Raw genomic sequence first — 27,288 nt, forward strand, 5'->3', positions numbered from 1 at the left:
GTTTTCCTGCCTCCCATCAACCCTCTACTGTATATACTGCTCTTCTTTCTCCCTCCACATGCAACTCAATCACAAATGTCCCCTAAAACTCTGGGGTCAGCATTCTTTTCCATATCTCTCAATTTATTTTCATATGTTTCACTCTCCTTTGATTCACATTTTTTATAGCTTAAGTAATCATTATTATCCTGATAATAATTCAATAATGGCCTGATAGAAATATTGGACTAGTTGATGGTCAAAGACCTGGGAGCCAGTGCTCTTACATTTAATTGCTTCATGACTTTGGGCTTAAATATTATTTAAATTCTTGGGGCTCAATTTCATAATCTGTGAATTTGAGGAGATTGTACCAGATGCTGTCTAAGACCTCTTTAAGCAATAGAATGCTGTTATTTGCTGATTCTCAAATATAAATCTTCATTATTGATCTGTCACTCATGGTCTATTCCCATAATACTAGTAGTCTTTAGGGTATTTTTATTTTAACACCCCACAACTGAAAATTTGTTATGTAAAAATTCAAGTGAGTCTAAAATAATTGGTTTCTTTTCAAACTTCCTTTTCTTCTAAATTAATGATCTTATTCAATTGTACAGCTAGAATCTATGTGATGAATGATTAATAGCCAATAATTGGTTAGTAAAAGAGCTCAAGTTTAAAGTCGTGACTGATTGAATGTATCAAAAGTGGTTTGCAAAGTGTCTTGGTACTGTTCACATTTTGGTCAAATAATTCTTTGCTATGCAGATGTCTTGTGCATTGGAAGATGTTTAGCAATACCCCTGGCCTCTACCCATTAGAAGCCAATAGAGGGAGATAGACAACATACTCAAAATATCCAAATCAATAAAGTTATTGGTGAAAATAAGAAAAAATTGTCAGAGAACTGTGCCCCAAAAGAAAGTAGTTCCTCTTTGGCAAAGGCAACGAACTCTGGGGAAGTATCAAGGGTGGGGAGTTTTACAGGCAGCTCTCAGGTCAGACTTTTTTCTTTTTCCTTCTTAAAGTCCACACAGGCTGACATCACCTCTCCCACTGTACCAAACACTTCCAGATAACATTTCATGCCTGTGAGAGCACTTAAAGAGAGTCTCACAGGGAAATGGTAGCTCAGGCTCCACAGCATCCAATAAGCAATTACATTTTTATCAGGCTAATTTTGGCAGTCATCTGCACACGGTATATTTATAATTTCCTCCTCATCACTGGTTATGATGTTCTCCTGATCTAGAAGGTGCCCTCACTTCTGTCTGCTTCAAGAGAGGCAGTACAAAGCTGTAGTTGGGCCTCAAGGATAGGTGCACTATAGTCCAAAAGACCTGGGTTTATTCCATCTTTTATTATCTGCATGGCCCTGAACAAGTTACTTCAACTCTCATAGGCTCAGTTTCCTCAGCTGAACAGTTAACACTGAGGCTGCACCTGGCAACTGATATGTAAATTTTAATTATTAGTAGTATCCAATTCTAACTCATTCATTGTGTTCTTTTAAATGCAAGAGAAACTGCCTTTCCCTCCTTTACATGCTGGCCCTGGCTATTCAATTTGTTATAAAAGAATACACGCATACACTCAATCCTCTTTAAATCAACTCAAACTTTGGTGGTATTTATGAAAATTTACAACTTTATTTTCAATTTTAATGTCAGACTTAAGGAAATATTATTGATGGTCTATCCCAGGACTGAAATATTGATTTACTTTCTGGACTGCTTTTGGAAGCGGATGAAGAGGAAACTCCATATCTGGAAAAGCTCTGTTCCCTTTCTGCACCCTACTTCTTTCTTTCTTTGCCATTCCCGGTGCTATTGATACTCACAGGAGTAAAAAAAAGGAGGTATTGCAAGTAGTTTTTGTCATCTGAGGCTGTTTGCCCTGAGTCCAGTGATAGGACAGCTGAAGCTGAAGTAGCAGGAGAGAGCTGGAGGAGAGTGAACAGCAAAGCAGAGAGGAGGCAGGTACATCCAGAACTGTCCCTCTACTTAGTTTAGTGTATTTATATCCAGACAAAAAAAAAAAACTGAACAGAAATTTTAGAAAACCTGAGGACATTCACTTGAAACATTGTCATTGAAATATAAGAGAAACCCAAGTTTGTAACCAAATGCCAGAAAACGTTTAACCTACTTGTAGATGACTCTCTGAACCCTGGTTTCCAATTTGAGTTAGGTCAATAGCAAAATGGTTCTGAGTATAAGAGATACAGCAAGCCACCTTAATACCAGAAATAAATCTTTTCTGTTATCTGAGATCCAGGGTGGGGAATAAAGACAGATGAACCAAGCACGTTGCTGTTATTATATATTCCATAACACAATTTGCATCTGGAAATATTCTTTGACTGTTAACTAGTGCCTTCTACACAAACCTATCAAAAATGCTTTATAAAAAATCCAGATTATTTTGTAATTTGAATACCAGATTTAATAAACACAGGATGCTCTAAAACAACTGAACAGTTGGATCTGACATCTGTCTCAACTTCTCATAACATGTGGCAGGCTCTCACCATTGTTTTGTGAGGCAACATTACTTCTAAAGTAGGATTACAGGCAGGTGTTTTCTTACAATTGTCAGTTTGCACCAGACTTGATGTAAGCAGGTAAATAAAGAGTTTTGCTGAAAGACACCATGACAAGGTAAAAGTGTTCTTATTATACTTCTCCCTAGAGGGCTGGAACATTGTTTTCTTCTTTTCTGAAATAAACACTTTTATCCATCTCATCAGGAATGCAATCCATATTAACCTAATACTTAACAAGTATTTGCCCCTCTATAAATGCAAACAATCAAACTTACCACTCATTATTTTCAAGCAGTTGCTTTTCCTAGAGTGGCAATGAGCTTCCATGATAATCTAAACACATACCCTATTTTTGGACCATAAGATGCACCTAGGTTTTAGAGGAGGAAAATAGAAAAAAATTTTGAAGCAAAAAAATGTGGTAAAATACTTAATAACATAAATAACATAATATTTCACCAATATAAATGTAAATAGAACTCAACAGCAACATTAACAACCATTATCCCTCCCAAATTGGTGGGGGGAGTGCATCTTATAGTCTGAAAAATACGGTAGTTTTGCCAGTCTTCATCTGAGATGGTTAAGCCATTGGCTAAGATGGATGTATAGTGTCTATAGCATAGTCTCTCCTTGCTGATGTTTTCATTTAATCAGGCAGGACATGACCAATAAAGCAAGTGACATTATACCCTTCCACAAATAAATAAAGCAAGATTCAATATGTAGTATAAAATGAGTAAGAATGTCCAACATGTACTACATGATAACTACACGGCCAGCATTGTACATGAATTAATCACATTCAACAACAGTCCATCTTTTAATCAAAGTGATGAAAGTGAGCATCCTTGGCCTGTTCTAGATATTGGAGAAAAAGAGTTCAATATTTCACTATTAATTATTATGTGAGTTGTATGGTTTTTGTAAATGCTCTTCATCAATTTGAAGAAGTTTCTTTCTATTCTTAGTTTCTTTTATTGTAAATGGATGTTGGTGTTTGTCCAGCACTTTATCTACATTTATTGAGATGATCATATGGTATTTTTCTTTATTTTTTTCATAATGGAGGTGAAATTGATTGATTTCTAATGTTTAAGCAAGTTTACAGTCTTGCGTTCATTCATTTATTCTTGGTTAGTCTAGCTAGTGATTAATCAATTTTGTTGATCTTTTAAAAATCTATTGTTGGCTTTTTATTTCACTATTTGCTCTAACTTTGATTATTTCCTTCCACTTACATTTATTCTGCTTTTTATTAGCTTCTTAATACATGACCTTAAGTCATTGATTTTAGACCTTTCTTCATATCTAATTAAGCATTAAATCTATAAATGTTCCTCTAAGTACTGCTTTAGCTGCATCCCACATATGTTGATGTGCTGTTTCCATGGTCATTCAGTTCAAAGTATGTTATACTCTTGTGACTTCCTCTTTCATGAAGGATTATTTAAAAGTATGCTATTGAATTTCCAAATACTCTGTGATTTCTTAGATATCTGATTGTTATTGATGTATAATATTCTTTTCTCAGAAAAAAATAGAATTACTCAGTCTTTTAACATTTACTATGGTTTGTTCTATGAGCTAGCATATGTTCTGTCTTGGTAATGTACCATTTGCACTTTTAAAAATGTGTTTTGGAATTGTTGGGTGTGGTCTTGTAGAGATATCAGCGAGGTGAAGGTGGGTGATGGCATTTTGTAGGTCATATTATCTTTACTGAACTTTGGCCAACTGTTCTATCAGTTGTTGAGGGAGTAGTTTAAAAATCTGAATGCAGAATTGTTATTTCCTCCCTCTGGTTATATCAGATATTTTGAAGGACCTTAAAACTGTTAAATACCATTTACCCCCCTCCTGCCTTCTGTATTATCATATGCATTTGCCATTTTGTATACACTCTCTTTGTTGTTGCACATAAACTCTACAAAACATTTAATTATTCTTTTACATATTCAATATTCATTTGTATTTACACACTAATATACTCTTTGTGAATTTCTATATTTCTGTCCAAGATTATTTTCCTTCTGATGAAAAATTTCTCTGTAAAGTATTGCTTTTTTCAAGTTTTATTTTGTTTGAAATGTAGGCCTTCAGGTGACAAATTATCTTAATTTGGCTTGTCTGAAAACATACTTATTTCACCTTTATTTTTGAGGAGTATTTTCACTGGGTATGGAATCTTCGGTTGGCAGCTACTTCCACATGGTGTCACTGAGGGTTCTGGTGCAGGCGCATGCCTCCATCCACTGCCTGTAAACACAGGTACTATGTTAAACAGGTTGGATAAACTGTCTGAGGATGCACAATTTAAGTAGTTTCCTGGATACAAGCAGTCTTGGAATGCTTAGGAGAAAATCATTCCGGAAAGCAAATTTAGAGACTCTGGATGGAAATACATAATTCTTATTGAAGAAACTCAGGGCAGGGGGAGGGGAAGGAAAGCATAGCTGGAGTAGCAGAGCTGAGTAAATACTGCAGGAGAGAAATTGGAAAACTATCTTTGGTTCAAATCACATAAGACCTTGCAAGCCAAGATAAAGTATCTGGATTTTAATCTAGTTATAATTGGGAGCCTTTGGAATGTTTGTAGAAGTGTTATAATTTGATAGGAATTACTATTTTTAAATTGCTTATCTCACTTGTCTTCATAACCATGCTGTGTAATCCTCACAAGTCCTACAAAATGTAATGTATCAAGTGCTATAATTATCTCCATCATAGTTGACAGAAGTGAAGCTGATAGTAGATAAATGACTTCTCCAAAGTTACAGTCAGTGATAGACCTTGAATATTTACCTATCTCTCTCTACTTCTAACATTATCTGTAATCATATTTTGTACTGGTTTTTACTTCGAAGTTTCTCACAGATCCATAGTACTAGCCATTGCACACAATGTGAGAGATTTACTTTTTCAAATGGAGATTTTTGTGAACATTTCTAAGGGTGATGGACTTTAATAGGCTTCTTTTCTGTTTGAGATTTAGCACCTTGCTATTATGCATAAGAAAAGATTTTTCATTAGAAATGAAATCCAGTCTGACTTGGCAGAAAACCTGAAATAGCTTTATTAAAACTTCTGTATTGTGTTTCAATAGCTTTGCCACCTGTTCTCTCACATAAGGAGCCGTCCTACCTATTGATCCAAACACAGTCAGAAAGCAACTTGAAAGTACTGAATTAATTTAAAAATTTCCCCAGGATCCTGCTTTCTAAAACTACCTGATTCCCTTGATGTAGCTATTCAATTTGAAGGAAAAACAAAAAGCAAAAGTAAAATCTGAAACCATTTTATCCAACATTGAAATTATAATAATATTCCACTTACCTGGAATAAAGCACAAGTAAAAAACAGAAGAAGGAAAAGCTGTCATGCTCATAATTTTCAAGTTCAGTGCCCTGCAGCTGGTTGGCAAAATTTGCTTTTCAGAGAAAAGAGAAAAAAAAAGCCAGGACCACCCACTTCCCCTTCGCACTTCATTCCTGAGTGAGTGGAAGGCCTCCTTCCTTGAGTCCAGGAATAGAGCTGAAATATGTAAATTTAAGTAACCCAATTTCAATTTGTAAATAAGGAAAAACAAGAAGCAGGAACAGCTCAGATAAAAACATCTCTTATCTTTAATATGGAGTAAGAAAGCAAATGCACAGAGGTTGAAATGCCAAAAAAATAAAGGAAAATTAAAATAAAATGGAAGGTTAATTTTCTGATCTAGGTTCAACCTGCAAATACATTTTTTGTGAGTTATCCCCTCAGATTGTTCATAACAGAACCAGTCTAGCTGAGTTTTATCCACTCCTCAGTAAACAAATCTAATGAACTGTAATCAATATATTTTGGATGAATTATCTGAATCCCGATGAATATCATATTTATTCTCTTGACATTGGAAAATGTATGCATTGATGCTACAGTGTCTAAGCCACAAACAATGGAAATCATAGCAGGAATACAAGGAGAGACAGTGCGTAACTACTGTTGCACAAAATGAAAATAAGCCTCCTCTCTGAGATACTTGAGGTGCTCCAGAGAATGTAAGCAAGGCTTCCATTTAGCCATTACTCTCAACTAATTCATAGAAATGCAAAGTGATCTTAGGAAAAGCACCCCTAGAAGAAATTGCTAGGGCAGGGGGAACCACCTATACTCTCAATTGCACATTGAAATCTCATGAGGTATATAATGGGTGGAAACTATAGAGTGAGAGCTTTTGTCTAGTTAGAAAAATATTTCATATATTGCAAGATCATTAGGACTTCATGAAGAGTCCTTATAAATGACATCAAAAATACAATTCTTAGCTAAAGAGCATTATGTTTGCATAACCCATACACGCACACAGCAGTGTGACGACGGCCAGGGGGAAGGGGGTGCCGGAACTGGGTAGAGGCAGGCAAAGTAGGGGCAAATGGGGGCATCTGTAATAGTGACCACAGTAAAAATAAAGAAAAAAATTTTAAATCACAATTCTTAAAAGAAAATCAATTAAGAAGAAAAGAAAGACCATTGAAAGATGGAACAGGTTACCTCAGAAGATCATAAATTCTCAGTCCTTGGAAGTGTTCAAGCACAAGTTGACCAGATGCTTCTTGGTGGAATTAAACAAGCATTAGATGGTGGAAGAATAGATTTTGATCAACACCACTTCTCACCTTAAACTGCTTCAATTCTATGACAATGTATCCAATGGGAATACAGAGAGGATGTAAAAGATGGGGGTATAACATAATTTTATCTAGAGAACTGACGAAGAGAAAGGAAAAGTGAAAAAGTCAAAGAGCATAGCATCGATGTTTCTTTTGTGGCAATTTAAAAGAATATTTATATATCATTTATCATCTCTTCATTTATCACAGATAAAAACAATGAGATTACCCAAGGTAGGCATGCTTGTGAGGAAGCAGGCCCCCTCTTACACTGGGATGAGAATGCAAATCAAATACTCTTTTGAGGAATAATTATAAAAGTTTAAAGTATTTGGTTCTTTTATCCAACAATTTTACATCTAGGATTCTATCACACAGAAATGTTTGCAATACTATTTAGGGATATATGTATAAAAATGTTTCTGAAAAATAGAGAAAATAAAAACATTAGACAATATAAATGTTCATCAGGAGAGGAAAGATTATCTATGAGTCTGTCTCCATTTTGCTTGTTAGTTCAGTTTGTTCATAGATTCCACATATGAGTGAATTCACATGGTACTTGTCTTTCTCTGACTGGCTTATTTCACGTAGCATAGGAACAGGTTGGCAGCTATGGTGAAGGTGGGGTGGAGGGATTAAGCAAAAAAAAATAAAAGAGAAAAAAACTCATGGACAAGGACAACAGTGTGGTGATTGCAGGGGGAAAGGGAGTGGGTGGGAGTCAGAGAGGGTATGGGGGATAAATGGCGATGAAAAAAGTAAAATAAGAGAGGAAGGATTCTATTATGGTATACTGATGTTAAAGAATATTTCATAGTTATTAAAAATAATGAAATGTTTCTGTTGTAACAAGGAACAATTTCAAAGCCTATATTTTTCAGGGACAAGGTAATACATACTCTTATTCTGTTTTAGTTTTTGTAACAATAAGCTACTACGTATGGTTGGGTTATTCCTTAAGAATACATACCACACTGTTAACAAAAGAGAAGAGGATATTAAGGACAAGATTTTCTCTTCTTATTGTGAATATTTCAAAACTGTTTAAGTTATTTTTGAGAAACATTTATAATTTTTGTATTTTTTTGAAAATCCACCACAATTTTAAAACCTTATCATTTTTGTAGCCAGCATTCCCTGACTGATAATCTGCCAGGGTCCTGCAAATTGTCGGATTGAGGAACTTTATGTATTCTTGGGGGAAAAAATGTCATTCCCTTGATTCCCTTGGGTCAAAAAGCATCAGAGCAAAGATGCCGCCCTCCAAAAAAAATTCTTATGACAAGAAGATACCTTAAATAGGATGAGTCATTACCTTCTATTCCTTTCTTTGTGTCTTCAGCACATCATTGCTTTATACTCTAAATAAATGTACTCCCAAACATCAAAATGAGGAAAACAGAGGCAAATGGGATTCCAGTCTCATTTTAATTAATAGTAATTTATGAGATCAAGATGGTGTCAAGTGAATCTTGCAAAGAAAACCCAGGAGAGGACCCTCCCAAAGATGTTAACCTTAATGTGAGGCACCAGACACATTTCCATCATTTCCTTAGTCTCTTCTGTTGAGCATCGAAATCATGTAGGTCAATCACACCAGCTTCCCTTGGTGACTCACAGGATTATGTAAGCTGTCGGTCTTGCCGCAGAGCTGTGTAAATGCCTGCTTAAAATAAAACTTATTTCAGGGAATAGATTTTTTTGTTTTTTTTCCAACTTCTTCATAATTTGAATTTGGCTTTAAACTAGATGACAAAAGGAAAGGGAAGCCATACATGATTTTATTAAAGGTTTAATAGCAGATCAGGCTTTCCTAATCCTCTGTAGTTACATCTTAAAACATCTAGTATCATGTAATGCAAATGAGGTTTATTCTCCAGAAGAGTGCACTGGCATGTTGCAATGTCAATCCCTCATTTGGTTTTCAGTCTCTCATTGTTTTCTATTCTATTCTATCTGAAGGAGGACTCTTTCTCAATTAATAGTCCCCCACTAACCAATTTTTGGCCTAGTACAACTATGGTATTTTCACGTTATAAATGTCAACAATTCAACTTTGAGATGAGTAGTGTTAGTTCAACAATATAAATAAAATTAGATGCTTTCAAATCAAATTAAGCCTCAGAAGAAAGACGTTTTGCTGAATGATTAGAATATGAATAATCTGAATTAATCATTTCTCATTCTTCTCCGCCTCCAGTTCTGGAATGGGACCATGTGTCTGGATCAGTTTTCTGCAGCCTCTTTTCACCTTCTCACCACAATAGTCAATAAAAAATCCTCAACATAAGAAGCCCTGACTCAGGCCATTCCTTTGTAATGAGAGCTCTGACAGTGGGGTCCAGTGCAGGCCAGAAGCTAACCACAGGTTTCCACTGTAGACACTGGAGCCCTTCAGAGTCTGTTCTGCTCTGATGCCACACTCTGTTCTGATATTATTGTCTAAGGGCTTTGCCTTTTGAATCCTCTCTGGGGGGCTACTCTGCACTATTCTGTTTGATTTCTGTGGCTCAATTTCCATCAATTTCTTTCCCTTATATAAAAGTACCCTGTCTCCTAGAGTCTTTGTGGTTTTCCTCATTGCTCTTTCCCTTCTTTATTATTTGAGGGTATGACTAAATTGCTTGGTGCATTGGCCTCATTTCCTGGGATGCATTGTTCAGACCATTATTTTCTATGTTAAGACAAATTCTTAGCACAAGTATTTTCCTCATGTTCACATCATGGGCTCTGGACTGGAATATTAATTTGCTTGGATACATGTCAGTCTTAAAATCAGAATGCCTCTCCCACCAATAGCCATTTTTCCCATGTCTGATATATCAAAAAGGCAGGTAACTGCTATTGGAAATCTACAGATACCATTTAACAATTAGTTGACACCTACCAATGCCAAATGCATTCACATATGCTGTCTCAGTCCTACAAACTCTCTAATTCTATTTTCTCCTAGATAATGAAACCCAAGACCAGAGAGGTCACAGCTAGTAACTAACAGAGCTGGAATTCAAGCTCAGGGTGCCCACATCTAAGTCCTGTAATAGTTTTTCTTACCAGGCTTCCTATATTCTGTCAAACACCAAAACATCAAAAGCAGAACACAGATATAAAAGTTCAGTTCCTACCTGTCTCTTCAAGCTTTGTGGTTTTATGCTAACCTTAATTCCTTATGGCTCAGCTTTTCCATCTATAAAATCATTTTTCTTTTGATGGAGATATTTTTAAAAATTAAATTGTTAAGAGATGAACATGGAAGTAACTATGGTGCTTTATCCTAAAAATAGTCACAATACATCTAATGAGAATTAATCAATAAATTCTAGGGAGAATCTAAGGTATTGAATTTTCCCTGGGAGCCTGTATGGTACTGAGAATAAATTCACAAGAAATTATATACAGCCTCTGAAAAATAATGTGAATAATTTGTATCTTTACCACATCATTGCTTTGCAAGTGGATCTGGTAGATATGAACCCATTTCAAATATCTCAAAACAAATTGTATATGTATAATCTAATGACTACTATGGAGTATGTTGTCACTGACAGATGGAGAGATTTTTAGGGAGAAAGCATCTTCTCAGTTACATAACTCTTGAGGAAAATCAGTAGAGGGAGGAGGAAATGAAAGTGGTAAAATCTTTGGTAAGAATGGAAAGAAATAATATCATCACCTTCCTGACACCTCCCTGGAGAACCCTGGCAAACTTTGGAAAGGTTTGTAACAAAGAAGAAAAGCACAGCAGTGGTAGTTATCTTGGAAATATACCAAAATATACTTGTGATATCTAGTCGTGGGACAGCCAGGACAACTGTCATAATTGCAATATGCATATCAACATATCGTATCTGAGTGGTCACCACTGGGGTTTTAGGTGCCCTAAGCTGAGCTTGCAGGGTTGGGTGTGATCTTTCTAAAGAATAGAAATAACTGGAGACCAGATATTTCACAAATTCTTTACTTATCCAGGTACCTTTACATACCTGGGGACGTCTGGCATTTACTCAAGAGGTATATGTCATCCTGTCCCTATGCTTTCTGGAATGCTGGACAACGAAGTGTGTAACATTAGTATGCCATAAAATTATTCAGCAGATTCTATGAGCAACTGAAGTGAATAGCTTTTCTGCGTCTCGTATGACATGTTCAATGCCTTTTCTCTGGTGCACTGAAATGGGAAAAAATAGGTAAAGCAAGGGGAGTAAGGGTGAAAAAATTTAAATTAGTCATAGTCTGAAAGATTTACCATCAACTAATTAAAATGTGACCACCACTCATATAATTGGATGCTTTGCTCACGTCCTTTTCTATGAAGACAACATACTAAGTGTGTAGTCATTATATACATTAAATATATATGTTGAAGGATAATGCTATTTAAATGGCACAGATTTTTGGCACATGGACTTTTGGATTTGGTGTTGTGAGCGGTGAACCTATATCTTGGTTCTGAGACTTAAATATAGTTGGTCACGACTGAGTTATTTACTTACCCTCTTCATCTCTGAAGGGAATTAATTAATAATCACGGAGTTTTGGGCTGTAACTGAGATCATAGCATATTGTACTATGGGAAGCCCTGTTAAACCTTAATCACTATTGCTACTGACAAAAAAATAAAGTGAGATTTTCAAAACAACCAGATCAAAATTAGAGGTGATTTATTTATTAATGATCATTAATGTAAAAAGTTTAATTATAAATTCTATAAAATTCCCCCATAATTTTTACATGCTTCTGCATTGTATTAGTTGTAAATAATCATGTCCTTCCTGGTATTAAGAGTGGTCAACAATAATTTATAGCTGTTATTTATTGCATACATTACTTATGACCTGTTAGTGCCTAAAATAAACATGTCAACCATCTAGTAATATTATTTTGCCTAGGGTTGTGTTGTATAGTGATAGAAATGTCACCAATATATTTTAGCATACAACTGCCATGTCTATAATACAAACAGTACCTAAAAATGAGCTTTTCAGGGCCATGATTGTGCTTCACTGATTATAGCAAGATTTCTATTTTAGGAAAGGAAAATTCATGCCTCAAAGCAAAGGAATCAAGGCCAGGAACAAATAACGGATGCAAAGTTAATATTCTAAAGAAGATCTGCTTTTTGCTCATCCCAGGGAATGTGATATACAAGGATTATTTCTTCTGAGTTTTTAAAACAACAAAGGAGAAGTCAACTTGAAAAGATAAAAACAGAAAAAAAATCCTATTTAAGCTTTTTCTTTTGGTTTGCACAGCAGCTTTTCCCAAAATGTGCTCCAATACCAAATAAATCCTGGAGCTCTTCATGGTGGGGAAAAAATAGTGAGGGTTCTGTTTTTAAATAAAGATCCAACATTCTAATTTTTCTCAGAGCTTAACAACTATTCACATTTTCTAAGACTCTGCAAAATCCTACAATAAAGAAAATTATTTTTACTTTATTCAATCCAGCATTTCTTAAGTGCATTTGGGCCACAGAATGGTTTTATTGATTAACATTTACTATGACCACATTTTGGGGATCTTTGCATTACTGAAAAGTCATATGTGAAATGTGAAAAAAGAAAAAAAATGACTTTAGAAATAAACATACAGACTGACAGCTGTCAAAGGAGCAGGGCATTATGAGGCTGGGTGAGAAAGGTGAAGAGATTAAAAAAACACATAGACACAGATGACAGAATGATGACCATCAGAGGGTGAAGGGGAGGGGAGGTCAAGTAAGGGGTAAATAGTGATGGAGGAGACTAGAACTGTACACCTGAAACCTATATAATTTTATTAACCAATGTCACCCCAATAACTTTTTGTAAAAAGAAGTAAGCTCATCAGAAATGCAGAGTGCAGAATTTGATAGGCAGAGCTATAAGGACCTAACCCCCAAAAGACTCAGATTTAAGATATTCCAATATTCAGAGTTTTTCTAAACAAAATCTGTGTGTGTGTGTGTGTGTGTGTGTGTGTGTGTGTGTGTGTGTATCCATCCAGGGGAAGCACATGCAGTCCTCCACATATTAGCGTAAGCAATTTAGACTCGAAATCTCAAGCAAAATGACCTCTACTATAGGTACCCTCAGATACCAATGGAGAAGGCTATGCCAATTTTCTACGCAGCCTTTTTAAAAGATGGCACATTGGAACCATTTCCTGTTTAATTATTTACTGGTGTTTCACTGACTTAACGTAACCTTGGTGCAGAAAAGCAATATTGCTTTCAATCTTTTTGCCACTTTCCAGTTCAACAAGTAATTGAAAATACACATAGTATTAAGCATATGAATTTGTGTTTGGCTACCTACCCAACTACTTTTCTCTCCTCGTTACTGAGACAGCCTGATCCTCTCTTAGGCTGAATGAGCCTATTTTTCCCCAGAGGAGGGATTAAAGGAGATCACTGTCAATACCCAGGGCACTCATATTTTACTAGTGAGTAAAATATGCTGGTGATTCTGCCCAAACAGAACAGATATCCAGCTCTTCCAAATGGAATATAATCTTATTCCTCAAAAATCTTAACATGATTCTCCACCTTAGATCACAGCTCTTCTTCCTGGATCTTCGCTCTTTCCCTAGGGCCTGATTCTTGTTCTTTTGAGCACATGCTGGCTGGTGACTCCAGAACGGGCAGCATGTGTCGGAGCTTTTCTCCAGGACTGCAGCCAAAGCTTAGGTTCTAGAACTGCAGGTAGTGTCAGAGCAGGCACTGTGCGCAACAAGGCTGATCTGATTCTTATCCACTTAAATCACGTCACATAGAGAAATTGTCTCAGAATTTTGTTTGAGGCTCAGCCCACAGATGGGGCTAATGGGGCGTCTGTGGAGGCAGAGAGTTCAAAGGCATGGGGCAGGTAAATCTCTACCTTTCTACTGCTCCATGTGCTGCTAACCTGAAAACTGTCGCCCTTGCCTGCAGCTGGGAACCCACAGTAGCAAACAGGAGTGGAAAAATAAGTAGATGAATCACATCATCCAAGTCCTTTAAGCTGCCAGGTAATAACGACCAGAGAATGAAGGAACAAGGACGTCAGAATACTGACTTGAGATACCTTGGATTTCGGTTACAGAACTCCTCCACCCCACCCATTGGCATCTTTTCAGATCAGTCATTTCCCACTACTGCCATCTACCTCACCAACAATCAGCAGTAATTAGTAAGTTGCTGTATTAGTAGCTTGTTGTACTAGCTCTGTATGAAGCCATTTCAAAGATTCAATTCCTATCCAAAAGATTTACTCTAAGACCACACATTTCCAACATAATAAATTGGAGATCCGTTAGGCTCTTTGGCCTGCCACCCTTGAACTGAGGCCTTGGTTTATGCGTCTGAGCTTATTACCATGTCAGAATCAGTGGGAACATACAATTTAATGACTGTTACTGTCTGTCCTTCACAATAATTTATCAATAGTTTTAAATTAACACAGCATTTCATACTCATTAAATTTTACAATGTGTCTATAGAAGTCCCTTTAGAATATTCTGATTTTGTCTTTCATAGAATTTTGTGGCACAATTCTAGTCTTAGAAACTTGTCAATGTATTTATACAAAAATTATACATTTTTTAATTTCTGAGATATCTGACTAGGACCCTTGACTATAAATTCAAGGGTTAAAAAGAATCTGGAAACAGTAGTTTCTGGGCATCAGTTTGTGGCAGGCTTTATCTGCTCGTGCTCCCCGAATGTTGCATTGTGCTAAGGGTAACACCTCAGCTCCTTCCTGTCAACACGTTCTGTTGAAAGTGCTTCCAAAAAGGGATTATGTTCCAAAAGAGCCCAAAGTTTATGTGAAAACTTTAACCTACTTGGAATTTTAGTTGATCACATTTAATTTTTCAGGAGCAATAACTTTCTTGTTTTGTCAGTAGTTCAGTCCCTATTTGGTTCATACAATGCTTTGCCCTGGTTAGGTAAGCTGGAATTTCAATTTCCTTTCTTCTCCAATAATCACAGGGACTTTCATGGTTTATTAGGGATAAGAGTCTTGAACCTGAAGCCCAGACAAATGGCTTGGGAGCTGAATAGCCACTTGGTATCTGTTTGTGGCCTTTATCCCATCACCTGGTTTCAAGCTCCTTAATACCGTGTTCTATACACTAGCAAGCAAAATACTTTCAAACTTGTCTCTGTACAACTGCCTTCTTACCCATCACCAATGTGCTCAATTCTCAGGCTTGATGCAGACCAAATTTTCCAATGAAGACAAAATGCTTTCCCTCTTTTCCTGTGGATAGGGCTTATTTCATCACCTGATTAGGCTGTTATGGTCTGAATAGTCTGTAGGTTTCAGCTATACTTTCTTTACCCCACCATTTTGCTACACAAACAAACAAAACTTTAGTTATAATAAGAAATAAGTAGCAGAGGCAAATGCATATATTTGAGATTGAAGAGACTCCTTGGATTTAGTAACTTTGACAAAGCATAAAAATGATTGAAATCACCCACTCCTTATTATTTCATGGATCCAACAGAGATGTATTAAATACTTATGCTATGCCAGTCAGTAAGGCAGGCACCAAAGATAGTGGTGAATAAGACAGACTTCTTGTGCTTACAGACTGGTTTGAATCTACCACATGCCTCCTGTTCAGTAAAGCTGGGTCAACTTGAATAAGTCACTTAATTGCTTAAGCCCTCATTTCCTTTTTTCAGTTCAGTTGAAACAAAAATAGAGGTTATATTAGATTGTACCAATGGTTTTCTTCAGCATAATGTTCTAAAAAAATTAACTCTCTCAAAATCAGAATAAATGATCTAAAGTACAGATCCTTCCACATCTATCTTGACAATTAGCCCAAAGCAGACTTGGTCTTAATTGAACGATCAGTCCTATCCCAAACACGGATGTAAAAGTACAGATTATTCATGGTAACAAGTAAATCAGAGCACTGGTCTGCCAAAGGAAAGGATAGTCTTTTAATTTTGCTTGTAAAATACCTATATAAGAACTTGAACAAGTTGAATAAAAATTTTAAATGAGAACTTTAACAAGTTAGCCTTATGTAAGTCATGGACTAAGAACTGAGCAGTTACTGATTCCAACATCAAGCACTTTTTCTATATTTTAGCAGCTGAGAATCACATTGCAAAAGCAGGTCCATTCTTCCCATCGTTTCTCATATTGTATGATTTTTGTTTTCATCTGTATGGGTAGACTGCACAACACTAAGCCCTTCAAAGATCCATTTTTAAAAGTGATTTTCACAGGGACTCTTATGAGTACTTGTTCCTACTTGATGCATAATAGCTAAACATTTTTTCCCTATCATCTGGCCTACAAGAAGCTACTGCCTAATAGCCACACTGTGTTAGAAACAGAAATCAGTATAATTGCTAACCATACAGAAATAGAAAATCTAGAAAAAGTCTCTGGATGCTGGAAAGAAAAATTGAGGACAACTGCAAGTTTAGAAAAATGGCAAAGTTTAGAAAAATCCCTTTTCCTTTCCTGACCAAACTTGGTTCAACTGTAATATCAGATTTATCTAAGGGAGATTTTCATGTATTTGTGGGCATCTCAGAGTATTTCGAATGCCCATTATACATAAGCAGTAAAAAATTCACAGCAAAACCTTTTTCTGCCTTTGCTTTCTCTAACCTAATTGATTCTCTTGTACTTCTATATTTCTTGCTTCCAAGCATTTATTTCTGTCCCCACTTCAGGGGAGATTAAGGTTAGCTGTACATTCTTTGTCATTCTTCCCATTGACAGGTGGACTTGACTTCACCTCTGTTTGAATCCAGCTGGCCCTATAAGTGCTCAATGGCAGCATGTGATAGAAACAACACTGTGCCAGTTCTGAGCCTGTCCTTTAGGAGCATGGCAGATTCTGCTCCCTCCCTCTTGAAATGCTCATTCCTGGGACACTTCATTTCACTATCCAGGTACCGTACTATGATACACTAAGACACATGGAAGTCTACCTGTAAATACTCCAGATGATAGCCCAGCTGAACACCCATTTAGAAGCCAGGGTTAACTTCCAGCCACATGAATAAGAAATCTTAGACATTATATTCAGTAGACTCCTCAGATGACTATTCCAAGTCAATCTCATGTAGAGCAGAAGAACCATCCAGCTGAACCCAGGCAAGCTGGTAACTGAGACACTATTTTCAGTAAAAGACCTCATCTTTCTTTTTCTTCCTATGTCTAGTTCTAGCTTTGCAAATTTCCTCTCTTTGCTTCTTTTTCTAGCCGCATATAATGATTCTGTTTAACTCCAACCAAGCTAAGAGCTCTAGGAAAAAGGGTATCTTAAATTTTTGTGCAAGATACTAAATTTCTCATTAAACATTTTCAAAACAAATAAGTTTAGTAAATAGCAAAAACTATTCCCTGTGCATTTTTGAAAAGAATAGTCCACTGGGTAAACCACATGTTTTCTTCCAAAAAAAAATAATGTAGATACCAGTGCTCTCCTAATCTGAACTAGGGCCTGGATAAACAGTGATATTTATATCAGAGAGGGTTAATAGCACAATGGCTCCAGCTGTAACTGTAGTTGGACTTTCATCATTAATTATTATACTTCAGGCATCCCCAAGGATGAGGATCCCACATTGAAATTTAGCTTTTTTCATTTAGTGAAGCTGGTTTTTCAAAAGTCCTTTTCTCAGTTTGTGTGTCTTAGTCTTCCTGCAACATGGGACCACCACTTGATTCTTTTTTGGCTCTTGTTTCTCCTTTTAACACCTAAATGCAACCATCTCCCCCACATTCCTGTATGAATAGTTCTTTCTCTAAATACACACTAATTATCAGTCTAATTATCAGTTACTGCTTTCCATATCAAGCAGGTCTTTATCCAAATTTTCATTCAGATTCATGCCCTTCTTTCTGTTTTGAAACAGACCTCTGACTATCCTCTGTGCCCTTTAAATAACCACAGCTCAGTAATGTAAACCCACAGAGGGATTCAATGAAAAGCCTCAACAAGTGTCTTTTATTTTTATCTAGATCTCCTTTAATCATCTTACTCCTATATTCCTTACTCATGTCTTTAATTCTTTCTTTTTTTCTCATACCACAACCCTCATTTGTCACCTAGCCCTTAGTTTGAAAAACCGGTTGGAATTTGCTTTTTCAAAACTTGCATTGCATACCATCCAGCTCCTCATACTGAATTTGCTCCTTATCTCACCATGTACTCCACAGACCAGCATCAAGACCCAGCAGCTCACACCTGGCCTGCACTGACTGCTGAGCTCACCTTCAAAATCCCACCCAAGTGGTTTCTTTTCCAATGACAACTTATTACTAGTGAACTCCCTTTATTTGAATTCCCATAGCTCTGTGTTTGTATTTTGTAGAACATATCAATGTTTACCTTGTATAAGAGAAGCTTGCGAATGTGACTCATCTCCCTACTAATTTCTAACCCAAAGGGCAGACTCTGAGCACTTAAGGGCCATACTCACTTTTTAATGGATATTACCTAGTCATATTACATATTTTATTTATATCATGATCATCACTAACCCATGTCTATAAAAACATTGCAAAGAAACAATTTAGGCATCAGTCTCAAATCATCTTCATTAAGAAATTAGATTCTAGGAACTTTTTTGATGTGTGAACATAATTTTAATAATATATCATATTTAATCCAATATATTTGAAATATCATTGTACTATGTAATCAATATGACAATAATATATTTTACATTTTTTACTAAGTACTTGAAATGCAAGAGATTTCTCTTTTTTTGTATTTTTTACCTTTATCTTTTTTTTAAATATTTTATTTATTTATTTTTTAGAGAGGGAAGGGAGGGAGACAGAGAGAGAGAAACATCAATGTGCGGTTGCTGGGGGTTATGGCCTGCAACCCAGGAATGTACCCTGGCTGGGAATCGAACCTGGGACACTTTGGTTCCCAGCCCGCGCTCAATCCACTGAGCTACGCCAGCCAGACCTTTATCTTTATTTATTCATTTTTTTCCATTACCATTTAGTCCCTTTATACCTCCTCCCCACAGCAAGCACCACACTGGAGAACATTAGGCTAAGTAAAATAAGCCAGTCAGAGAAAGACAAATACCATATGATTTCACTCATATGTGGAATCTAATGAACAAACTGAAGTCACAAGAAAAACGAGGACAGACTCAGATGGAGAGCAGGATGACAGCTAGTGGGAGTGGTGATTTTTGGGTGAAGGGACTGAGTAAAAAGGATCAAGGACTCGTGGACATGGACAGCAGTGAGGAACCTTTTATACTTAGAAATAACAGAATACTGACCTTTCTGTCATGTAATCATGAAAGATTGTAACAGATGAGAAAGAAGCCTGATTCCCTGATAGCTAATTGTGTGATCCAAGTCTTTGCTCTAAAGCCATTTTTACTTTGGTCCACTTGAATTATCCTCTTGTTAAAAGATTTTTCTATTTCATACAGAGAAGCCATTTCTTTATTCATCTTGTGTCACTAGTTTATGTCACTTTAAAACTTTTATGAAAGCTTTCAAGGTCACCACCAATCATCTTGATTAAAATAACATTGCTGTATCATGCTGTTTTATCGTTTAAGTCATTTATTTGACAAAACAACCCCAATTCATTACATAAGCCATTTCTGTTGAAATGAAAGGAGTAGCGTTTCTATTTAAACCTATGCTATTTAAACATATACCCTTTTAAATATGTGGCTGACAATGCAGAATTTTAGAAAACAAGGAAGAGAATTCTTATGATTTTTTTCTCTCTTTTCTTCATTGTAAGGTAAAAAAATTAAGGAGTAACATGTTAAGGGAATTACAGAATACTCATCATTTGATTATTCAAAGTACTTAGCCCCAAGATTGGTAGAATAAATGAGTCAACAAGTGTTTTATATTCTGATTTCATGAGAAGGGTCTAACAGGGGGCAAAGGTGAGGAGATCCACTTTGGTTGGAGATGGAGCATGTGAGAAGCCTGTGAGGTTTTCAGGTATATGTGTTTACTGAAGGCTTGAAAATGGGAAAGAAGTTTGGGCTGAAAGTATCAGCATAAAAGTTATTGATATGTAAATAGAGTTTAAAGACTGGGAGTGGGTGAAAATATCTAGAGAAAGCCTGTAGCATGAAAAAAGAAGGGTGCAGGAAATAATCTTATTTAGTACATATCCAAATACTTTAGTAGTGACAGAAATTAGAGCTGTGTCTCAACACAGAATATGACTGATCCAGAATCAAAGAGGTAATGAATGCCATACATAGAGAATAAGTAGTGCCAGTATTTTCCAAGTTTACAAGAGAGATTGTTCATGGTTTCTCTATTTGAACAAAACTGAACATAACTGGAGGGGAAAGAAATAGGGAATGAGTTTGTGATATTTTCTGAGTGAATGAATGAATAAATGAATGAGAGAGAAAATGTTAAATTTTCCTTCTGGAATCCAGAGGCCTACATGAGTAAGCCTATTTGTCAATCTTTCTTCCCTCTTTCTTGACCACTTCTCCTGAGACAACCACTGGACTACTGAGTTGGAGAGTAAGTCCTTCCTTTTTTCCTGATGTTTTCCATTCAGTCCAGCTACTAACCATTATGCCAAAGTTGTAAGAGACACAGCAAAATCGATATTCCATTTGAATGCACCCACTCACTTCTCATCTCACTTCCTTCTGAATCTCTGCCATGCTGAGCATGACTGTGTGATGAGAAGGATCCTTTTCCCCTCTTAACTTTGATTTCAGAGCTGAGCCCAGCTCTGGCTCTTCTGATTCTAGCAAATAAAAGGAATTGCAAAGCTGAAACTTTTAACTTTCCACCCTGAAATGTACCTTCCCTAGGTTTATACCCAATGTGCTGCTGTGATAAGAGTGAAGGGCATTTGATAATCTCTTCCATCACTTCATCACCATAGGTAAACTGTTTCAGACTCTAAGTTTTAAGATACTTAATGGGGATCTGGAGGTATGTCTGTGGTAAGAGTTTTGGAGGAGAAGGAAGGACAAAAAATAGTCACTAATAAGAAGTTTTTTCATTTCTATGACTGTTTTTGTTTCTGTAGTAATTTTAATTCCTACATCTGTGTTGGATAAGGCCCATAGCAGACACTGTTAGATGCCTAAGCAAATGGATCCCCCACCTCACCCCTCTTCAATGGCAGACCCCTGTTCAGATGTTTGCTCTCCCACCAGACCTTGTGCTCATGGAGGTTGTCAGAATCCCCAGTCTTAAAAGTGTGGGTCTTGGTTAGTCCAAACCAATGGCATCATGGTAATTCTATTTCCCTTGCCAATGATTGGCTTAGGACAAGCCATGGAACCCAATTCTGGAGAATGAGACAAGAGGGGAAAGCTGGTGAATGAGCTTGCTTTTTGAAAAAGCACTTTTGCTCTTAAAGAGGAACACAGAAGAATTATTATTTCCTGGATATTGCTAGGTGAAGACATGATTGTTGAAACTGTCGCAACTATTTTTTTTAAATCAAGTTAACGTTAAGCAGTAAAAGTGCAATTACATAAAAAGTCTTATATTTTACATGCTTAAATTGTTTTTCATGGTTTTTACTTGTAAGGTGTTGAGGGTGGAACCCACTCCTGAATCCTCTCCTGGGGTAGGGTAAGCTACATATTGTTCAGGAGTGCCACGCACGTTGAGCTTATGGTTTGTCCAAAGGGATTTACCAGCTGTAGGTGGTTTTGTTGGTGGAGAATCATCAGTCATGCTGTGAGGTCAGTGATGCCATCCGGGGGGCACCATGCTCCCATCCACATCCCAGAATGGGTTTTGGCCACTGATTTCAGTAGTATGTATAACCCACCAGGGACAGCCCAAAAAACTCCTTGTTGTCTTCAAAGTACTGTTTCCAGATTTGTCTTTCCCCACTAGTGTTTCAGCCCTCACGTCATTTGCGCAGAAGAAAGTTCACAGATAGCCTCGGAGGCTGCGAGGCTGTGGACCGTGTGCTTCAGGACCCGAAGGGGTCCCATTCATCTGCAGGCCTGCCACAGCTCTCGTAGCACCATGAGAGGGGCCAAGGAGGGCGAAGCCGGGCTGTTAAAGATAAACAGATTGCAGGGTTAAAAATAACCTGCCCTATCTCAGACCTTCGTATTATATGACATTATAAATTCATTTTATTTATATGACTTTGAGTTAAGATTTTTTTTATTACTGCAGCCAAAAGCTCATCAACTGATACAGGGTCCTATTGACCCTACTAGGGTCAAGTGAGGAAAAACAGTTAAAGAGCAAACATTTGACTTCCGGCCGCCATGGGTGGGAGAGTGGGTAAAGAGAACACTGTCCTGGGGGTTTCATCTGGATAAAGAAACCTGAAGATCTAGATTAAAGGAAGTTCATTGTGGTCTATTTCTACTCAGTGTCACATTTAAAAAATGGCAATCTAATGAAAAAATACAAATAAAAGTAATTTCAGGATTTTCTTTGCTTCTCAGAAACACCGAAAGGTTAGAGGTGAGATAAGCATATATATAATTTATATCAAAAAGCTAAAAATAAAAGCTTCTCTCTACTTCTGTGACCTCAGCATTAGCCATGAAAATGTGAGCTACACCCCCAAACCTCCTTCTCTCCCAGTTTTAACTCCCAGCCTACAGCTGCTCACGGCCGCCACTAGGCTCCTTCTAGAGCTTCTTTTTCTAAACTCCTCTCGTGTCTTCCACTTCATTCTTCTTTCCTTTGTCTATTTCAGGGGCAAATTCTCCATCCTGGCTTTTCCCAAGTCCCTTTTTTCTCTCTGTTATTGCTCTGATCCCATGGTACAATGCCCTAAAAACTTACATTGCAAAGTCAGACTTCTCTCCGGGGCCAGGAGCACAGGCTGTGCATGCTCACACTTCATATATTACTACATTTTGTTCTCAAAAAATTCACAGCTCCAGGCTGGGAAACTCTGCAGGATGAATGACCTGGTTTCTTCAAAAATAAGTTGCAAGGTGGGAGAGGGAGAGAAACACAGTGATAAAGGAGGAACAGATAGATGGAGAAAGACAAAAGAAACATGTTTAATCAACTAATCATAATGCAGGGACCTTATCCAAAGTTTGATCCCATCCTCTTCCCCCCAGAATTCTCTTATTTTATGAGATCTATGAAATAATTGGAAATTAGAACACTGACTGGTAATAATTAATAAACATTGCTAATTTTCTTTGTAATAATGATATTGCAGTTACATGTCTTTAAAGAGTTGTTAACTTTTAGAGATATTTACCAGAATATTTGCAGATCCAATTATATGGTCAGATATTTGCTTAAAAAAATATGGGAAATGTAGAGGAGGCCACAACTTGACCCTTATTGAAGCTGGGAAATGAGTACATAAAGACTCACTATTTTCTTTTTATGTTTAAATTTCTCTGTAAGAAATGATAGATGATGATGATGATGATCAATCAATGAGGATGATGATAGAAGTCTGACTTTGCAATACAAGTTCTTGGGGTTTTATGCCATGGGATCTCTCTTGCTCTCTTGGATAGGGATGGGTCAGGGGAGAAGAGAGAGAGAATATCTTACAGAAGAGATGACAGATGAACCTGAAAACACCACTGGTAAGCGACTTAGTGAGGGCTGCTTGAGTAGGCCTGGGAAGAATAGTCCTGGAGACGCTATCATTTCTGTTTCTCTGAGCATGTGTCATGCACACCAGTGACCTACCTGTGTAATATCTGTTTTGGAACTCATGTTTTTGGCCCACTACACAGTGTTTGCAATGAATCTGAAGGGCACTATGACCTTTCCAGCTTTGCTCAACACCTAACTACCCACTTCATGCATCTATGTGGAAAAAAAATTCTTACCTAGAGTATTTGTTGAGTCATCTGCTTGACAGCATGGTAACGCCAGCCCAAGTCATAGATAAATCTGTGGCAATTTTTGGCTATTAATACCATGAACCATGTGTAAATAGAGTTTTTAAATTCACCATTTCTGTCTTCCCTAATGTGTGTATTCACATTTTCATCTCTTCTCCAAATTTAGTGTGGCTCATATGTGAAAAGGAGGCCAGAGGCCAAATTATATTTAAATATCTCATTTGAACTTGCCTCAGAATATGTAAAATTATTTTTCATTTATCATTACTCACTCTTTTATGAAAGACCTTAAGTTCAGATTCAAATATCTTCAAAATATTCATTCAGTTTTGTTAATCTGGATTTTCTAACTTCATTTCTGATGGCTCTGGCACAATGCTTTTTCCTAAGTCATTTGTATTCCTCCAATACAGTGCCAATTTCCAACACTGTGGGACTGCCTGTGGGCATCAGTTACTAAAACAAGTAACTCTCAACTCAAAGCATTTGTATTTTTTCTAGAACTTAGAATTTCCTTTGTATGCATTTATCCTTCTAAAAAAGATTAATTCCTTATTCAGCTTATCTTTGCAATTCTTCAGAGCATATCAGAAGTTCATCCTGTGGTAAGCTAGCACGTTTAAGATTAGGAAGTTTATTATCGCAAATCCTATGACATAAATGGATTCCTGAAGAAGACTGCCATATATAATGTAGTGGGAAAGAGGACCAGGGACAAAAGAGCAGAGGGATCTTATATAGAGGACAGTATTTTTCTTCCCTGTTTAATATCTGACCTCCCTCTTATCTATATTTCAGAAATTTTCTAAACATGAGTGTTAGTAGGAAGCTGAATCCATCCACTGCTATGAAAGACATAATGTCAGTTCCTGAAGTTACTACTGTTCAGACTTATGGTCCAGATCCAGGCAATCAAATGCACCTGACTGCATTTGGAGTCAAGAGCTAGTGACATAAAGAAGCAAAGAGGAAAACTGTTTCTATTGCAGAAGCAGCAGCAGCAACATCCAGTGTCCAAAGGTAGGATTGGCAGTGTTGCCATGCCAACATCCAGTGCCCAGTGTCCAGTGCTAGCGACAGTGTGGGTGTAGCTGCAGCATTTGTATCTAGCAGCATCATTAGTAGTCTTCTTGCCAGACTGCTTCTCAAAACTGGTTTTCTTTTTTACTTCTCACTATGTCATTATCTTTTACACTTGCTCATTTTCTTCTGGTTCCTTGTTTTTGCAGAGATTCATCAAGTAACCCAATATGTGTTCAATAAATTATTTTTCAATGTAATTCAGCTAAAATCAACTTCTGTTGATGGTAAGAACCTGAATTTACAGAAAATGGTATCAGGAATATCTGTAGCACAAAACCTCTAGGAAATCAGGGAGGTAGAAAACATCTAATCACTCTTAAGGGAGAGTAAATTGGTGGCCTGTGACCCACCATGACAAACACCTAATATAATTATCCCCTGAGTCCCCACAGAATGAAACACCTATCAAAGGCAAGATCTGGGAGGTCTGTGTCACCAATGGCATATGAAGGACATGGAATATTGAATGACTATAGGGCAAGGTGGGCCAAGGGCTTTCAATAGCAATTGTTAGCTGAAAAAACAAGTGAGATAAACTCCAAATTCTTGTCTCAGAGCATGGGCTTGCTTGTATAGTCCTGGAACACCACTTCTCCCTCCTCCATGCACAGCTGTGTGGTTTAGAGGTGATTCTGCTCTGTGTGCTGTATCAGCTGGAAGTGGACTGGTAGAGAGTCACACCACCACTTAAAAGGCAGTGGATAAGGCAAGTCTTATCAGTAGGCAAAACCTTGGCTAATAGATGACATTATCCTCTTTGTCTCAAGGGAGAGTTGTCTTAAAATCAAGATCTACAACAATTTGTGAAGAATGAATGGTTCAACTTTATGGTCATGGATTTGGGGACAAGAGAAAAAATGAGAGAAGATCAGTGATAAGCAAGGTTGGGGCAAAGTGATGGATAGACCTGCTGATGAAAATGAGTGTTTGTCATGTGAATCCTCCTCAAAGGCTCCCACTCTAGAAAAGGTTTTTCTTAATTAGGAGGAAAGATGATTCACTATGGATCCTTCCCCAGTGACCCCAATGCTTGTTCAGTGAGCTCAGACACAAAGTGACCAGAGTAGCTGTATCAGTTATCTATTGCTGTGTAACAAACCACCCCAAAACTTAGTAGCTTAAAACTAAGTACTGGGGAAAACCTGGGAGATTCAAAACATGTGCTCTTGGGAATCATACCTCTTCTTCAGTTATTACTTCCCAGGTCCAATAACTGTCTCAGGTCCAGGCAAGGTATTGTAATTTTGGCGGGGGGTGCACCAACTGCCATCAGCCTTCCAATCATTCATTCTTAATTTCTTCTAATTGCACAGTTTTACTAGTACTTTTACTGGCTGCCAATTTATTTTGCTCCTAGTGACATCCATCATGTTGTATTAACCATTTCTAGATTCTCTGAAAGTCAGGCCCCATTCAGCAGACCTTCCAAATTTGCCACTCATTAAAATGCTATCTTGTTTACCTGACTTCCAAAAGTAAAATGCTATCACTGAACTCGGTTGTTTCAAGGATTTTTGCCTCCTCACTGCAAAGCCTGCTATTAGCCCCAGCCTACAGAATATGACCATCCCTTTTCAGCTTTGCTGCTAACCTCCTCACCAAGATATTCCATGCTGCTTTGGTAAATGGTATATCCTCTGGGCTCTTTTATGGGACATAGGCCCCTAGTGAGACTTCTGGCCTTGTATAACATAACAATAATATAGTCCCTCTATCATACCTATATCTCTCTTTTAATCCCTTGTCACACAATATATCTTGGAAATTCCAGCACTCATACATCATGTGTGGTCCATGACTGGTAGCTTGTCCTCACCATCTCCCTAAGCTCTTGCCAGGGTGTTCAATTATCCATGACAAATAAATATAATCTCCTTTATTCAGCCCTTATGTTTTGCCCAGCCTGAGCAAGCACTACCAACATTCAGGGTCATGTTTACTCCCCCAGATCCTAACTGTACATGTCAGCAGGTCCTGCAGTGTTTGGGAGGTGTATCCCTTTTCCTTCCTCAATGGTCCAGTATGTCCATGACTAAGGCTATGTTATAGCTCAACCCTATTATTGCCTAGTGGACAGAAGGAAGTGAGGACAGATCTTGGGGAAATGGGGGGAGGGGTATGTACTATCTTTGGAGAAGGGAAGAGGCTTCTGCATCATTTCCAAATGAAAAATGTCCTAGTCTTTATAGGAAGAAGGAAGCCTTTGTTTAAACTCAAAGGACTAAACGATATCTTGGGAATTCAAGATT

Source organism: Phyllostomus hastatus, unplaced genomic scaffold (assembly GCF_019186645.2).
Source record: "Phyllostomus hastatus isolate PE091 unplaced genomic scaffold, TTU_PhHast_1.1 phas_scaffold_21, whole genome shotgun sequence".
In the NCBI taxonomy this organism is placed as follows: domain Eukaryota; kingdom Metazoa; phylum Chordata; class Mammalia; order Chiroptera; family Phyllostomidae; genus Phyllostomus; species Phyllostomus hastatus.